Below are 13224 nucleotides of genomic sequence, written 5' to 3'. Positions count from 1 at the left end.
TTGTATGCCTAGAAATGACAGCATGGAGTTTGCATGCCTAGAAATGTCAGCAAGGAGTCTGTATGCCTAGAAATGTCAGCATGGAGTTTGTATGCCTAGAAATGACAGCATGGAGTTTGCATGCCTAGAAATGACAGCATGGAGTCTGTATGCCTAGAAATGACAGCATGGAGTCTGTATGCCTAGAAATGTCTATTAATAATATTAATACTACTTTTAATAATATTAAACAGGATTTATATAGCGCTAACATATTACGTAGCACTGTACATTAAATAGAGGTTGCAAATGACCGACAGATACAGACAGTGACAGAACAAATCTTTGTTCTGGATGGACAGCATTCATCCATTTCATCTGTCCAGTTAACCAATTGCCCTGAATTATTATTATTATTCTACAGTATTTATATAGCGCCAACATATTAGGCAGCGCTGTACTTTAAATAGGGGTAGCAAATGACAGACAAATGGAGATGGTGAGGAGGAGGAGAGGACCCTGACCTGAAGAGCTTACAATCTAGTAGGTGGGGGAAGTAACACACAATATGAGGGGGATATGGAATGGTGGAAGTAGTGAGGGTTTCAAAAGACAGAAGAAGATGTGTAGGTGAGTGTGAGAAGATCGGGTTTGAGTTCTGGGGCAGCTCTAGGAAAGACTTGGAGCCGTGCGTGTGAGGAGGTTATGAGTGAGGAAGTCAGTAGTAGGTCATTGGAGGAGCGAATTGAGCGGCTGGGTGGATTTTTTTACCCGGTCAGATAGCTCATCAGCTAAGGCTGGATAACTGACACCTTGGAATTTTTATACCAATAATTAATAATACAATCCAAATTTTTAAATGTAATAAGGATTTTTCAGACGCTTAGTATAAACAATTGAAATTTTACAATTTATTGTACTTTAAAAACATGTCACAAGAATCCCTTGCATATGCATAATGAAAAATAAACAGTCCATGTGTTAGATCAATTTGCTTTAAACAGTCCTTGACGCGTTTCACTTGTAGGCTTCATCAGAAGGACACAACCTTTTTAAAGAGAAACTAAACTGAAAAACCTTCAATCCCACAGGGCAGTCCCATTTATTCGGAGGTGTCTTACATCGGGTCCTGTGTCGTCCCGGTATGCGTCTTCCTGCCGGTGCTCCGGGCGGCGCCATCTTCTTCTCTTTTTCCGGGTTCTTCCTCCTACGTCACCTGACCCAGGCGCGAGAACGGGTGACGTAGGATAGAAAAAACATTTTGGCAAATCCCACTGCACATGTATGGAATCTGCAAATTTTTTTTTTTGCAGAAAAAGGTTCTTTCTGGGCATGCCTGAGATACTGGGCCATGTTCAGAAGGAGCACCCAAGAGCCTCCCGGGATACGTGACATTGGTATACAGGAATGCTTTGCACCCCCATTCCATCAGAATTAGGGGGTGGTGCTACACCTTTGATTGTTTTCCCCTCTGGACTGAGCACAGATTGGTCACCTTAGTAGATTTACTTGTTGCTCTGACAGAGTCACATACCCACCGCTACTGCCTACTAATAATATTAATACATTTTATTCAATAATCAATAAATTATAAATCAATAATTTGTCTCTAGAAGTGGCATTAGCCCCTTTTTTTAAAGTGTCAGACCTGGCGATTTATGGAGGATTTATCTCTACCAATGAGAGTAATCTCCTTTTAAAAGTCTTAAAATTGTCAACTTGGACTATATGACTCTATCCAAGTCTCCAAGTCCCCTGAGAAAGCCGAAACGCGTCAGGAAAGAGATTTGCCACAGGTCTTGACATATATTTAGGACTTAGATCTCATGTTTGTACCTAATGTTCCCCTAAAACCAATCTTTTGTTATGGTAGAAATTATTGGTTTTATCATGTTTTGTCACAAAATTTGGAACATTGATAAAAAGTTTTTTTTATCCGCTGAAATACAGTGCCATCAAAAGCCTTCTTTCCTCTCCTTCTTCACCTTTCTCTTTTTCTTTTTACGATACATTGGACTATATACCCCTAGAAATGGCAGAAGCTCCGTGTCTGACATTGCAGAGTTGTCAGATTTGGGTATTTGTCCCTAGAAATAATATTGGTCCTTTTCCTGAGTTGTGGAGTTGCCAGCATGTCCTTAGAAATAAAGTCAGACCCTCCCCTGAGGTTGCAGCTTTACCAACTGTCCACTGATTGGAGCGTTTACCTTATAAGTGCCAGTAGACCCTCCCCTGAGGTTGAAGCTTTACCAACTTCCCTGTTTGACATATTTGCCCCACAAGCTACAGAAGAAGGTTGGAGTGTTACCAGCTGTCCCTGGATTGCAGTATTATTTGAAAAATGTTAGAAGACCCTCCCCTGAGGTTACAGTGTTGCTAGCTGCCCCTGGACTCAGAAAGTTGCCCTAAAAGTAGCATTAGACCCTCCCCTGAGGTTGCAACTTTACCAACTGTCCCTATTTGGCATATTTGCCCTACAGGCTACAGAAGGCCCTCCCCTGAGGTTACAGTGTTGCTAGCTGCTCCTGGATTCGAGAATTCGCCCTATAAGTAGCAATAGACCCTCCCCTGAGGATGAAGCTTTACCAACTGTCCCTGGATTAAAGTGTTTGCCTTATCAGTGCCAGCAGACCCTCCCTTGAGGTTGCATTGTTACAATCTGTCCCTGGATTGCAGTATTAGTTCTATAAATTCCATAAGATCTTCCTGTGAGGTTCCAGTGTTACCAACAGTCCCTGCATTCAGAAATTTGCCCTATACGTAGCAATAGACCCTCCCCTGAGGTTGCAGTGTCACCATCTGTCCCTGGATTAGTTCTATACATTGCAGAAGATCTTTTTGCAGTGTTATAGCTGCTTCAGGAATATTTGTCCAAAAATATATTTAGATCTCTAACAAGCAATCTGGGTCCCTTTGGTAATGATTGCGCAGCCGTTTTGGTGCAGCATATCCCGCCTAAAAGTTTTTTCACGGTCAGATTTTTTGCTAGCTAAATGGCCTGGTTTCACTCATTCTATACTATACTTTAAATTCCTTTTTTCCTATTAACATTCTCCGACCATTTTATGATGGATCCGGCAGAGATGAAATGTGGGCTCAGTATCAAGTATCAAAGTATCAAGAGCCAAAGCTCCATGATAATACATGGTAAGGGGAGTGTCCATGACAGCCTAGATGCGCAGAAAGTTGGTTAGATGTCATGCAGCTTGAAGGAAAAATGTCTCCAGGACCTGTTATGCCAGGGACAGCGCTGGAAAGAAGGTGAGTGCTGCAGTGATCACTACTTTTCTGCTGAGCAATACATGCAAAACGAGTAAAAAAAATGCACTGAGATACCTACATAAAAATGCCAAGGACTGAATTGGTGACATTTCCCACTGCCTCTCTTTTTTCTATGATGTAAAACTCTATCAGGGATGCTTTGCACTCTATAATGTGGATGACGCTGCAAACTCAGGAACAAAAGATCTCCCTATTAAAGTCAGATAGACAGACCGACCCAGATGGATAGACACATAGACAGTGTGTGATATCAGCAGGAAATTGTCTGTAATGATATGACACTGCTCAGGAAATGCTGTGGTTATTGTACCTTATATTTGCACAAATGTAAAAACACATCAGATGCATGAATAAACCTCTGATAGAAATGATATTCTGTGCACATTGTATGACTTGCAGCACATGTGATTTGGCCATTTTATCTGTATCCAGGTGTTCTGTACCTGTGGGAACGTTCTTCACTCTTATTTGCACTTTCCATTCTTTGGGTTTATATTTCCACCTGCTGCGGAATATTGGATTGCCTCCGAAATGCCGAATCTCCTGTTTGCTTTGTGTCAGGGTCTGCTGGAAATGGCAGATTAAAGCCTGCAAAGCTTTTTATTTTATTCTATTACTGCAAGGAAAACAAACAATAAATCTTTTCAAGCGGTAAGAATGAGCACTGCCTAAGTGTATTCCTTCTTTTTATTTTTTTTTGTGGAACCGGTCCTTGGTTATATAATTTACAGTAATACCCCTAGAGAATTCAAACAAGATGCTGACCTGTTTTTGAACTCTAAAGCTAAACCCCCTTAGGATCTACTGTCAGCATGTGTAATCTGATATTGCCTAAAGTATGGATAAACTTTTCTAAAAAAAAATATTGAAATCAAATTATTATTAAGCGCTGCTAGCTAGTTGTAATACCTGCCAGTCTTCCATAATTAGTTTCCAGTTACGTGCAGGTCATGTGACCAATGCCAGGGCATTAAACAAGAAGGAAATGGGGGGATTGTACACTGGTCTGCTCTGCCTTTATGCTACCTTTTGGCAATGGATAACTAAGTAGTTTGCAGTGGCATAGATCATAGACTGGTGCCAGATGGCAGAAGACTTTTTTAATGTTTGTGCTTGCAGGCCTATGCAATCTGTGTTCCATTGTGACAATACTCTACCGAATACTGAATGGAGATTCTCTTCTACTGTATCATTCATTGTTTCGATATCTGGCCATTGCTTCATGGTCTGCCAGGCAGATATTCACCATTTTCCTTTTTTTATCTGTTCCTTTTGTTGCAATGGGTCTTATTTGCTGTTGCTGACTCTTTTTTTATATTTTATCCTTATTTGCAACCACAAGAAAAAATACACAATAAAATTGTAGTGGAAAATTGTGACAAAATAAGTATAAAGGGCAACCCTGACAAAGGAGGCCTTGACTGGTCCCTCTTCAACTGGTGTGCTCCACGATCCAGGGGTCTTGGTATATGGAGTGAATAATCCAAAATATATTGGCTGCCTCCCTTTCCTGAAGAAGCAGACTAGTCCTGTGAAACGTGTGAAAATTAATATATTTTAAAGGATGTGGCGGTACCGGCATTCTCCTGATTGGTGTAGCCTTCATATGTAGAATGGACTATGCATGCTGGCATCTAATTCTTTATATTATGGGGTTGTTTTGCTGTTACATATTAACCAATGTGCCTTTTACGAGGGGGTTCTGAGAAGTTCCTGGCTTTCCCTCTTCCAGATGAAATAGAAAAATGAGTGTGGGGGCATATGACAGCCTAATATCTTAGTATGTAACTGCAAATATCAGGTCTTTGCGATTCCTAAAACTGTTTTTTCTTTTAGTGGGAAGCTGTGATGGCAGAGGCACAAGCAAGTTTAACGTTGTTGGAGTTACGGGCTGTCATGAAGTTTTTGTTTCTCCAGGGAAAGTCAGCAAAGGACATTCACACCGAGATGTCACAAACACTGGGGGAGAAGTATCCTTCCTACAGCACTGTCATAACCTGGATATCTCGTTTCAAGACTGGGCATTTCACCGTAGAAGATGTGCCCCGCAGTGGGCGCCCCAACCTCAACTGACCCGGCAACCTGCAATGCTGTCCATGAGCTGATTATTGAGGACCGGCGAATATCCGCAAAAAATATAGCCCAGATACTTGACATCTCACGGGAGCGTGTTGGGTTTGTTATCACCATTATCCTAGACATGCGCAAGCTTTCAGCGAAGTGGGTGCCAAAATGTTTGAACAGTGATCAGAAGAAGGAACGAGCTGAAGCATCCAAAGCTGTTTTGGCCCATTTTGAAGCTGCACAGGACTTTTTGGCTAGGTTAGTGACTGAGGATGAAACCTGGCTCCACATGTATGATCCTGAAACCAAGGAACAGTCAAAGGAATGGCGACACAGCGGGTCCCCGCGGCCGAAGAAGTTCCGAACCCAGAAATCAGAAACCCAGAAGACAAAAAAGTCATGGCGTCCGTTTTCTGGGACAAAGACGCTATTCTGTTGGTGGACTACCTACCTCAGGGCTCTAGTATCACCGGACAGTATTATGCTAACCTCCTGGACCAGCTGAAGGAGGCAATTAGGACGAAACGCCGTGGAAAGTTCACCAAATGGATTCTTTTTTTTGCAGAACAATGCACCTGCGCACACGTCCAACTTTGTGGCTGCCAAATTGAACACCCTGGGTTTACAATTGGTCCACCATCCCCCCTACCCACCTGACCTGGCCCCTTCAAACTATTATTTTATCTGAAATTTGAAGAAACACCTGAAGGGGCAACGTTTTGAGGTAATTTAAGAAGTCAAAGATGCTGCTGGTTTGCAACCCAACCAAACTTTTATGTGAACGGTCCAGAAAAGCTGCAACTACGCTGTACCAAGTGCATTAGTCTCAGGGGGGAATATGTTGTGGTGTGGTAAGAGGTCATTTAGGAACTTCCTAGAAGCAGAACAAGGTGTTCACTTTCTATGTCTGGAAGTTTGGGGTTTACCAAGGGAGCACCATTGGCTGTACCCATATTGGCATGCTGTGGTCCACCATGGTGCATGCTTTATATATATCAATCTGCAGACTATACAGTGGAGATACATCTAGGGCAGGGGTCAGCAACCTTTACTATCAAAAGAGCCATTTTGCCTCCTCTTCCACTAAAGAAAAAAAAAAAAAGTCTGGAGCCGCAAAACATAACACAGTTTATAAACTTTTAAAAGTTTTAATATTTTTTTAATTTTACCTGTTACAACAAGTGTGCATGTGTAGGCCTACTTTGAAATAAATTAAACACTGAACTATGCCCCTAGAAGCCTCCAGCTTCTATCATATCATCCTGTTACATTAGCTGGAGGCTTCTAACATAACAGGGTAGATTTTTTTGATGGGCAGAGTTCTTTATGTTATGACGATGCCTTAGCGATGAAATTTTAAGGGGTGTTAGCCACAGGTGTCCCTCATTTGCAGCTTTAATTTTGTTCACCTGTACCCCCCAATCTTGAGTAATTGGGGTTCAGGTGCTAGAAGCCTCCAGCAATGTGTAACAGGGTAGATTATTTTGATGGGCAGAGTTCTTTATTTTCTGACGATGCCTTAGCGATTCAATTGTAGGTGGTGTTAGCCATAAGTGTCCCCCACTTGCACCTCTATTTTGGTCACCTGTACCGCCTCCCCCCGTTCCAGAGAAATTGGGGTTCAGATGCTAGATGCCTCCAGCAATGTGTAACAGGGTAGATTTTTTTGATAGGCAGAGTTTTTATGAATTTTTAGGAGGTGTTAGCCACAGGTGTCCCGTACTTGCACCTCAAATTTTTTTCACCTGTACCCCCATTTCCAGATAAATTGGGGTTTATGTGCTAGAAGCCTCCAACAATGTGTAACAGGGTAGGGTTTTTTTTGATGGGTGGAGTTTTTAGGAGGTGTTAGCCACAGGTGTCCCCCACTTGCACCTCTAATTTTGTTCACCTGTACCCCCTTCCTGTTCCAGAGAAATTGGGGTTCAGGTGCCTCCAGCAATGTGTAACGGTAGATTTTTTTGATGGGCAGAGTTCTTTATGTTCTGATGATAGCCAAACAATTAAATTTTAGGGGGTGTTAGTCACAGGTGTCCCCCACTTGCACCTACATTTTTGGTTTTGTACATCTCCCCATTCCAGAGGAATTGGGGTTCAAAGGAGGGGGATGTCATTGTACACACCCATTTGTACACGCCCCGTGGTAGATTTATTTCACTGGTAGATTTTTTTCATTAGAACACCGGATAAGGGAATCCCCCTCCTCCGCAGTGTCTTGGGAGGAAGGGGATCCCCCATCAGAGATCTCCCGGCGGCAGCCGAAGGGAGCCACAACAAGGAGGCTGAAGAGCCGCAGGTTGCAGGCCCCTGATCTAGGGCATTTACTATAGCTTTATTCTTTTTCCGTATTTATGCAGCAAGTGCAGGATTATGCAGAGCTGAACTGAAATCCATGTTAAGGCATTTTATAATAAAAATAAATTAGAAATGACAAATCAATCAAAACTCTTAAACTCAGCCAAAAGGTTTTTGGAGCATGGATGAGGACATGTAGGAAATGAGTGAAAATAGATGCCACCATGCATGTTGACTATAAGCATTGGGTGAATTCCAGATGCTTCTTTTTTCAGCTCAGAGAACGTATGTCCTTAAATATTCAATTTCAGATGTTGTATGACACATGCTGAAAATATGTTCCTCTACTGCACTGTATTGTTAATTGCGGTCGTCTGTATTTTTGTTGACTGCCTTAACCCTAGCTAGCTCTGCCGGCAAATGCCAACCCAAACCGTACAGTAAGGTTGGGTAGATGATTACCATTAAAGAAAACGTTAATAGAGCCATTCAAATAACTTCAAATCCCCCATAACAAACCTTTATTGCAAGAATATTAAATGTATCATTGTGATTTGCTTTCATTTCAGACTTTCTAAAATTCATACTTGTCCCAGGTCAGAGGTCAGCCAAGAAACTATCATGGTCACAACAAGTTTAAAACAGATACGGGTTCCCCTAAAGTCTTGCTTGCCTTTGGACCCATTGTAGAAGTAAAATAATAGACACTTCCCTTATTATGTCTGATAAGTAAAGTTTATAAATGTACATAAATGCATCATTTGTTATTACTGAATCCCTGGGGATGAGAACTCATCAGAATCACTGACCTAGCTGGAGACGTTCACTCTAAAATGGTAAATGCACCAACGGTGACCTCATCACTTCCCAGAATGCCTCAAAAGTAATCAGAAGACTGCCAACATCTTTACTGGCTGCCCCTCTTAATGACCCCAATTCTGGGAATGGAGTGGATGCCACTTCCTAAATAACCGTGCTGATGGAACGAAGAACATTGCTCACGGGACATGGGAGGGAAAAAGGTTCATTGTTAGGAAAACTACTTAGCAGGACCAAAATAAAAAAAGTGTCTGAGATGCATCAGCAGATCTGAAGACACCAAAATACATTCTGCTTTTTACATTTCCAGGACTGACACTATATTGCTGCTTCCTTACCTGGCCCTGACCATCCCATTACCACTCTACCTGCCTTTGACCATTATGGTAACTACAAGCCCACCCTGATTAACCTTTTACCTATTTTTAACTGCCCTGTTATTGCCAAGCCCACCCCTGACCATCCTAATATGCCCTGCCCCTGATTATCTTTTTACCTTCTTACTGTACCAAAATGCCATTACCTCTCAGCCTGCCCGGGCCATCCTGTAACCTCCTAGATTGCTCCAGATTGCCTAGTTACCTTCTTAACTGCACCGTAGTACCTGGTTTCCTCCTAAATCCTTCTGACCATCCCTTTACCCCCTTACCTGTTCTTCATTATCCTGTTATTTCTCTTTATGTCCCTGAACATTCTGTAGCCCCTTTGCCTGTCTCTGACCATCTTGTTTTCTCCCTTTCTGCCCTGGGCTATCCTTTTACTGCTTTACTTAACTTTCTCCAACCTGTTGCCTTCTTACCTGCCCTAGACCATCCTCTTATCTGCCTCTGACTATCCTGGACTTTGCTTGTCTGTCCCTAAACTTCCTGTAACCTCCTTCTCTGTCCCTGACCATCTAGTTAGCTTGTTGCCCGCTTCTGACTATCCTCTTCCTTCCTACCTGTCCCTGACCATCTTGTTACCTGTTTACCTGCCCTGACTATCATCTTCCTCCTTGTCTGTCCCTGACCATCTTGTTACCCCCCTTACCTTTCCCTTACTATCCTCTTCCTCCCTGTCTGTCCCTGACCATCTTGTTACCCCCTTACCTTCCCCTTAATATCCTCGTCCTCCTTGTCTATCTCTGACCATCTTGTTTTCTCCTTACCTGTCCCTAACTATCCTGTTCTTTCCTACCTGTCCCTGACCATCTTGTTACCTCCTTACCTGTCCCTGACTATCCTCTTCCTCCCTGTCTATCTCTGTCCATCTTATCATCTCCTTACCTGCCCCATGACTATCCTCTTCCCCCTTGTCTGTCCCTGACCATCTTGGTACCTCCTTACCTGTCCCTGACTATCGTCTTCTTTCCTACCTGTCCCTGACCATCTTGTTACCTCCATACCTGCCCCTTACTATCCTCTCCCTCATTGTCTGTCTCTAATTATCTTGTTATCTCCTTACCTGTCCCTGACTATTCCATTCTTTCTTGTCTGTCCCTGACCAACCTGTTACCTCTTTGCCTACCCATACACAGAACTGGTAAAGTGACAGAGTCTCTTCGTTGGTACATAAACACAACTCTATAACCCCTTATAGTTTCTAGGTGTAAGCCCAAAGCTCCCTCAGCTTTGTCCTGAATACCAAGCATACAAGGATCATTATTCTGCAGACACATTGCTGCCAATATACAACTATGGTGAAATGTCAGCTGCTTATCTGGGATAACAAGACAAGGATATGAGACTGGCCTGCCTTCCTTCCTTCCGGGGGACGCTCATGTAGAGAGCTGTGATGTTCGGCAGAATTTGGCTCATGTACAACCTATTCTGTACATGGGGTGATGTGCAGGCTGGGAATTAATCCTTTGCACAAAGACTTGCCTAAAGTGGACCTGTCAACTGATCAGATTATGTAAACTGCCATTCCAAACCAGACCAAAAAGTACAGCTTGCCTGGTTATTCTGATCCTCTCTGTCCTTATATATTCTGAACCAATGACCCAGAATAATCATGCAGCTTAGATACAGCTAATTTATCTGCATTTGTGTTTCATGAATTTGTTAGCAACTACGAACCAAAAGATCAGCTTTACATCCAAACAATTAGCACAAGCGTTTAGCAATGGCAGCCTAAATCTTAGTGGTAGGTTTACTTCTTGTGGTCATCATGGAAGCAGAAACCTTTCATGTGCTGGCAAGAAGCATGCTAAGGAGGGAAATCAAAGAGACATGAGCCCATCACTATCCTGCTTCTCTTTTCCCTGTCCATTCCAGGCTGGGATGGGTCCAGTATGAGCTTGGTTTAAAGTGCATTGAATAATGTTGGATATCAGAGAACATCAAGTGGCAAAAAAAAAAAACAAAGTGGGAGAAATCTTTGGATCAAAATTGAATATTGTAGCTTTTGCTCTGGTGGCTGTGTACAGTCCTGGACCTTATATGAGCACCAACATGTCCAGGAATACTAAGACACCAGAACAGGGGGTATCATTGTACCTCCCCCTTCCCCGGAGGGGAACTCCGGGCAACTTCAGCTCAACAAAATGCATTCAATGATGCTGGATGTCATTCAGCTTGTTAGACGAGGGCAGCACTAAAGATAAGGTGAGTATTGCAGCCAGTTCTGCGCTTAATATTATACACCTGCTGGACATTTTCAATCATGAAAGGTGGAGGTTTGTGGGTATATCTTCTAGAAAATCAATGCCATATTCAATATATTTTACTGGGGTATACCACCATGATGTCACTTGCTGGTTGTAATAATCCTTCCTGCCTTCTGTCCTAATTGTTAATTCAATTCACTAACCTTGGCAACAGTTTCACTGATAATAAGCTTTCTGAATAATTTATAAAGGAGAGCCATTAGCCCGTTCCTTCTTCATATGCATTGTTAACCTGATCTGCCTCAGATGAAGAATTAACTGGTTCTAATAGTTCTTTTCTTTTGCCGTTGAACGTATGATTGTTCCTTGATCAGTCCCATGTGTAGTCACCATTATCCTTCAATATGTACAGCAGACGAGTAATGTAATGGTCTATGGATCAATTTTACTGCTGCAGAGTTCATTTTGCACTATTTTGCATGAATGTTTGCATTTATTTTCCTGTAGTCTAAACAACTTAGGTCTGTAGGGTTGTTACTGTATTGCTGTCCTTATTACAGGCCCACAATAAACTTTGATTTGCATGTTGTTACTGCTAATATTACCACTATTATTAAAATTAAACCTACAATAATATTATACGGCCTATAGAAGGAAAGTGCAGTACCTACATGTGTGATTAGCTTTCTGGAACATGGCCCTTCATTCCCCTTCACCCATATTATTAATAAAACAATATTTTTTATAGCGCCAACATATTACGTGGCGCTGTACAATAAATAGGTAGTATCGACCCTTGGTATTGGTTAGTAAGTCAACAGTGAGCTATGGGAAGGGGGAGGGTGCTTACAGACGCCCCTATTCCATTTCTTAGATCCAGGTTTTACTTTGATACCAAGTTTTCAGATTCCTTCCACCTCTTTATATCAGCTAAATAGACTGCAGGCACATTGAAACAAAAGGTATATAAAGACTAACAGTTTGTGATCTTACCTAACCCCCCTAGCGTTCTAATTCTGTCCGTATTTCCACACAAAAAGCATTAAATTTTTTTGCATGTAAAAGTATTTTACATTGTAGGCTTATAATTCTTAGGGATAACTCACTGAAATATGTCCAAAAATTAGTAAATTTAATAAAAACTTTAAATAAAAAAACCCCCAAAAATCTGTTAAAAAAAAAGTGAAACCTGTAATATAACTGTACAGTAGCATGTTTAATATATAAATATTATAAATATATATTATTTAAAGATTTCTTTGTATTGGAGTCAATACAGCTCTTTTGTATTAAATCCAATACAAAATTTATTTGAATTTCCTGCCGCTCCTCTTGCCCTCACCAAGGCATGCACGGGAAACCCCGGAGAACGTCTCTGCAGTCACCGGCCGAAGATCGAGGAAAGAAGACATGTTCGGAGCAGCTGCGGGGACCAGCAGGACGCTGGGGGACGACAACGGAACAAGGTGTTTTTTTTGTTGTTTTTAGCAACTCCGAGTGTGACTCTGGATTACCACTTTTAGCATGTAAAATCCACCCAAAATTCACACTGGGATTACCGGTAGGGGGGTTAGGTAGCCATGCCCTCAGTAGAAAAGCTTATACCAAGCCAGCAGATGCAGAGTTGGATTTTTGCTGTCAATGGAAGCAGCGGTCTTATTGCTGAGCTCTGGCTTTAGCTCTGGCTTTCTGATGACTAGAGAGACCACTGCTTCTATATAGACAGTGAGGGTTCTACCCTGCCCCATGCTGGCAGGGGAATTTCTACACAAGCTGTGTGTAATAAAGCTGCACAGAGGAAGGTCTTCAAAATGAAGTAAAAGCATGATAAAACATTGGTGGGTTTAACCCCCTAAGGGGTGTTCCCGAGTGTGACTCGGGGCCGGAAAAATTGCAAAAAGCGGTAATCCCGAGTCACACTCGGGGTACCTTTGGGGGTCCCCCTTACCTGATCCCCGCGGTCCAGCGGCGATCACAGGATGCCGCTGCGATGGCGGGGCACTTCTCCGTCGGGGGGCGTGGCCGGGCGGGAAATTTAAAAGCAGATTACGGAGTAATCTGCTTTTAAAGCCTGCCCGGGGTCCCCGCCACCCCGCTGCACGCATCTGCTGTTAGATGCGATGCACCAAGCAGGATTTCTGCTTGGTGCATCGCATCTAAATGCAGATGCGATCACCAATGGTAAATCCAGAGGGTGA

The sequence above is a fragment of the Pyxicephalus adspersus genome, chromosome 9 (assembly GCF_032062135.1).
Source record: "Pyxicephalus adspersus chromosome 9, UCB_Pads_2.0, whole genome shotgun sequence".
Classification (NCBI taxonomy): domain Eukaryota; kingdom Metazoa; phylum Chordata; class Amphibia; order Anura; family Pyxicephalidae; genus Pyxicephalus; species Pyxicephalus adspersus.
The sequence above is the reverse complement of the archived record's forward strand: the minus strand, read 5'-3'. Positions refer to the sequence as shown.